We start from the raw sequence: 5,679 nt of genomic DNA, 5'->3' as shown, positions 1-5,679 counted from the left end.
AGGAACGTAGACCGACCGGTAAATTGAGAGCTTTGCCTTTTCGCTCAGCTCTCTCTTCACCAGGACAGACCGGTGCAGCGTCCGCATTATTGCAGCAGCCGCACCGATCCGTCTATCGATCTCCCGCTCCATTCTTCCCTCACTCGTGAACAGGACCCCAAGATACTTGAACTCCTCCACTTGAGGCAAGGACTCCCCTCCAACCCGAAGGGGACATGCCACCTTTTTCCGGTCGAGAACCATGGCCTCGGATTTGGAGGAGCTGATTCTCATCCCGGCCGCTTCACACTCGGCTGCGAACCGCCCCAGCGCACGCTGTAGGTCTTGGCAGGAGGGAGCCAGCAGAACTACGTCATCCGCAAAAAGCAGGGACGAGATCCGCTGTTCCCCAAACCAGACCCCCTCCGGTCCTTGGCTGCACCTAGAAATCCTGTCCATAAAAGTTATGAACAGGACCGGTGACAGAGGGCAGCCCTGTCGGAGTCCAACATGCACCGGGAACAGGTCCGACTTAATACCGGCAATGCGAACCAGACTCCTGCTCCGCTTGTACAGAGAACGGATGGCCCCTAATAAAGGGCCCCTGACTCCATACTCCTGGAGCACCCCCCACAGGGCAGCACGAGGGACACGGTCGAATGCCTTCTCCAAGTCCACAAAACACATGTGGACTGGTTGGGCAAACTCCCATGAACACTCAAGCACCCTGCAGAGGGTGTAGAGCTGGTCCACCGTTCCACGGCCAGGGCGAAAACCACACTGCTCCTCCTGCAGCCGAGGTTCGACAATCAGCCGGACTCTCCTCTCCAGCACCCTGGCATAGGCCTTTCCGGGGAGGCTGAGAAGTGTGATTCCCCGATAGTTGGAACACACCCTCCGGTCCCCCTTCTTGTGGAGGGGAACCACCACCCCAGTCTGCCAATCCAGGGGAACTGTCCCCGACCTCCACGCGATGTTGAAGAGACGTGTCATGACAGCCCGACAACATCCAGAGCTCTGAGATACTCAGGTCGGATCTCGTCCACCCCCGAAGCCTTGCCACCGTGGAGTTTTTTGACTACCTCGGTGACTTCAGCCTGGGTGATGGACGAACCCAGCCCCAAGCACCTCGTCTCTTCTTCCCCCACGGAAGGCATGTCTGTCGGGTTGAGGAGATCCTCAAAGTATTCCTTCAAGGTCAGCAGCTCCCCACACCCACTAAAAACAGTGTTAGTGAAGCACTGCTTTCCCCTCCGGAGGCGCCGGACGGTTTGCCAGAATCGCTTTGAGGCCAACCGATAGTCTTTTTCCATGGCCTCTCCGAACTCCTCCCAGGCCCGAGATTTTGCCTCTGCAACCGCCCGGGCCGCGACACGCTTGGCCTCACGGTACCTGCTTGCTGCTTCAGGAGTCCCACAAGCCAGCCAGGCTTGATAGGACTCCTTCTTCAGCTTGACGGCATCCCTTACTATCGGTGTCCACCACCGGGTTCGGGGATTGCCACCACGACAGGCACCGCAAACCTTACGGCCACAGCTACGGGCAGCTGCATCGACAATAGAAGTAGAGAACACAGCCCATTCGGACTCCATGTCTCCAACCTCCCTCGGAACAAGAGAAGCTCTCCCGGTGGTGGGAGTTGAACACGTCCCTGACCGAGGGCTCCACCAGACGTTCCCAGCAGACCCTCACTACACGTTTGGGCCTGCCGAGTCTTTCAGCGTATCCAGCTCACCACCAGGTGGTGGTCGGTGGACAGCTCCGCCCCTGTCTTCACCCGAGTGTCCAAGACATGCGGCCGAAGATCAGAAGATACGACTACAAAGTCGATCATCGACCTTCGGCCTAGGATGTCCAGGTGCCAAGTGCACCGATGGACATCCTTATGCCTGAACATGGTGTTCATTATGGACAATCCGTGATTTGCACAGAAGTCCAATAATGAGACACCACTCGGGTTCAGAGCTGGGGGCCCGTTCCTTCCGATCACGCCCCTCCAGGTGTCACTGTCATTTCCCACGTGAGCGTTGAAGTCTCCCAGCAGAATGATGGAATCCCCGGGAGGGGCGCTTTCTAACACCCTCCCCAGGGATGCTAAGAAGGCCTGGTACTCCGTACTGCCGTCTTTCCCATAGGCCGAAACAACGGTCAGAGTCCTCCCATCAACCCAAAGGCGAAAGGATGCGGCCCTCTCGTCTCGGGTGGACTCCAACACGAGACGACTGAGCTGGGGGGAGACAAGCAGCCCCAACCTCCGCCTCACCCCGCGGGACACTCCAGAGTAGAAGAGAGTCCAGCCTCTCTAAAGGAGCTGGGTTCGAGAGCCCTGGTTGTGTGTGGGGGAGAGGCCAACTATTTCTAGCTTCACCTTCCGCACAAGCTTGGGCTCCTTCCCCGCCAGTGAGGTGACATTCCACGTCCCCAGAGCCAGTTCAAGCGCCCGCGGATCAGGTCGCCGAGGTCTCCGCCTCTGGCTGCCGCCCAATCCTCTTTGCACCGGTCCCTCATGGTTCCCCCTGCAGGTTGTGGGCCCACTGGGGGATGGCCTCGCGTCGCTCCTTCGGGCTGGGCCCGGCCGGGTCCCGCGAGGAAGAACCCGACCACCAGGCGCTCGCCGACGAACCCCAACCCCAGGCCTGGCTCCAGGGTGGGGTCCCGGCTCCGCCGTACCGGGCGACGTCACGTGCCTCGTTTGAGTCCTCGTCATAAGGGTTTTTGAATTTGAATTTTAAATATAAAATGTTTAATTTTTTTACAATCTTGGTATAGTTACTGCTTTAAGTGGGCCACTGTCAGCTAAAAGCATGTTTTAGAGTCACTAAACACCACAATGCTTGATTACTAAATTAGTTGACAATTATTTCAATTAATCACGATTAATCCGATTGTTTTATAACTAATTGAAATGTTGATAGCAAGGATGCATCCACAGATTGCAGGACGTTGACATTGGACTGAAATCTCAGTCCTCTGTTTTCGAGGCTGGGGGAGACCTAAGACTATGGTGAAAGTTTACCTTCCAGCAGGCCAACTAGCCAGAGATATAATGGATGGTTTAGAATGGCCTAGTCAAAGCCCAGATCCAAATCCTCAGAATATACACTATATTGCCAAAAGTATTTGCTCACCTGCCTTGACTCACATATGAGCTTAAGTGACATCCCGTTCCTAATCCATAGGGTTCAATATGACGTCGGTCCACCCTTTGCAGCTAGAACAGCTTCAACTCTTCTGGGAAGGCTGTCCACAAGGTTTAGGAGTGTGTTTATGGGAATTTTTGACCATTCTTCCAGAAGCGCATTTGTGAGGTCGCACACTGATGTTGGACGAGAAGGCCTGGCTCTCAGTCTCCGCTCTAATTCATCCCAAAGGTGTTCTATCGGGTTGAGGTCAGGACTCTGTGCAGGCCAGTCAAGTTCATCCACACCAGACTCTGTCATCCATGTCTTTATGGACCTTGCTTTGTGCACTGGTGCACAGTCATGTTGGAAGAGGAAGGGGCCAGCTCCAAACTGTTCCCACAAAGTTGGGAGCATGGAATTGTCCAAAATGTCTTGGTATGCTGAAGCATTCAGAGTTCCTTTCACTGGAACTAAGGGGCCAAGCCCAGCTCCTGAAAAACAACCCCACACCATAATCCCCCCTCCACCAAACTTTACACTTGGCACAATGCAGTCAGACAAGTACCGTTCTCCTGGCAACCGCCAAACCCAGACCCGTCCATCAGATTGCCAGATGGAGAAGCGCGATTCGTCACTCCAGAGAACGCGTCTCCACTGCTCTAGAGTCCAGTGGCGGCGTGCTTTACACCACCGCATCCGACGCTTTGCATTGCACTTGGTGATGTATGGCTTGGATGCAGCTGCTCGACCATGGAAACCCATTCCATGAAGCTCTCTGCGCACTGTTCTTGAGCTAATCTGAAGGCCACATGAAGTTTGGAGGTCTGTAGTGATTGACTCTGCAGAAAGTTGGCGACCTCTTCGCACTATGCGCGTCAGCATCCGCTGACCCCGCTCCGTCAGTTTACGTGGCCTACCACTTCGTGGCTGAGTTGCTGTCGTTCCCAAACACTTCCATTTTCTTATAATACAGCTGACAGTTGACTGTGGAATATTTAGGAGCGAGGAAATTTCACGACTGGATTTGTTGCACAGGTGGCATCCTATCACAGTTCCACGCTGGAATTCACTGAGCTCCTGAGAGCGACCCATTCTTTCACAAATGTTTGTAAAAACAGTCTGCATGCCTAGGTGCTTGAATTTATACACCTGTGGCCATGGAAGTGATTGGAACACCTGATTCCAATAATTTGGATGGGTGAGCAAATACTTTTGGCAATATAGTGTATCACCTACCTGAAAACTGATGTTATCCATTGAGTCTGAGAGATTAAAATGTCTATGAGGAAACAAAGTCTGTAAACGTTCAAAAGCTGCAGAGATGCCCCTTTATTCATTTTTTAATTTCAGATCTTTGCATCCTCTGATCTAAAGAGAAAGACTTTTGGTGCTGCTATCAACCGAGTCAGAGTTTGTAGTATGTGATCAGCTGCTGATGTGATACTAAGGCGTTAAGGTTGAAAGCGGAAATTAGAGCATTTTCCTGACCCACTGATGACTGGAGCCTTGCAATGAAAACCAGGTCAGAGGAGTCTTTGGGTAGCTGACTCTGTAACACAGACATGGCATCTCAGAGTCTGGACCTCTTATATCCTTTTCTTTCTCAGTTTATTTCATTTTAAATATTCTTGGTGATAAGGTTGTACAGGCACTTGCTGAATAATGAGGATGTTTCATTTCTTCAGCAGCAATAGTCTTGTAATTCATTGGAACTAATTAACTAAAAGCATACATTTTTTGCTTTTCATTAGATCATATTAGATGTTCAGTGTCTGAAGTTTTTTTTATTCTTTCGACAATTTCTTTCAGTTTTAACTTTATATTACTCATTGATCAACATTCTAAAAGGTTCTCATAAATGATAGTGGACTCTTAGTTTTTTGTGTGTGTTTTTTACAGCAGATGTGAGATAAAGTCATCTTAAACCAGTCTTTTCTTTTGTGTCAGGCAGGAAAAGGTGTTCCCAAAGAAAAGAGTGTCAGTTTTCCCGTTAAGACTCATATGTCTCATTTTCCCATCAGTTTATAATCTAGTGGTCTATAATGGCAGGGATGTTTGAATTTGCCAGACAACTAATAACTGAAGCTGGGCAGCACTTCTTCCTCCAGTTTAGCTGCCTGAAGGTCACTCAAACACTTCAGCATTTAGCAGATCTTGTTCACTGCTCTTACTTCGATTGGCTGTGATCCTTTAATTAGACCCAAACGAAGCTCTCGCAAACCTGACAAGCTGAACTGATCATCCACTGGAATTTAATCCCACTGAGTGGATCATAACTTCAGAAGATGACATGCATCAAAACAAACTAAATCCGCTCCAAGCTACCAGCAGAAGCACCCCCACCCCCTCCGGGAGCCAATGAGTGAATCATGAAGAGCAACACAGGGGTGGAGTCCCGGCGTTCTTTATTATAACATTGAGATTCAGATATAGCTTAAATATTTAAAAAAAACTCTGTAGACCCTTTAACTTGTCTGTCAACTGGTGTAACCATGTGTGTATTTAGGAACAGCTCCCCCTACTGTCTCAAATAGAAACAATCTGTTTCTCTACATCAACAATAAAAAATACACACAAA

The sequence above is a fragment of the Cyprinodon tularosa genome, unplaced genomic scaffold (genome assembly GCF_016077235.1).
Source record: "Cyprinodon tularosa strain WSP-4 unplaced genomic scaffold, ASM1607723v1 ctg332, whole genome shotgun sequence".
In the NCBI taxonomy this organism is placed as follows: Eukaryota; Metazoa; Chordata; class Actinopteri; order Cyprinodontiformes; family Cyprinodontidae; genus Cyprinodon; species Cyprinodon tularosa.
The sequence above is the reverse complement of the archived record's forward strand: the minus strand, read 5'-3'. Positions refer to the sequence as shown.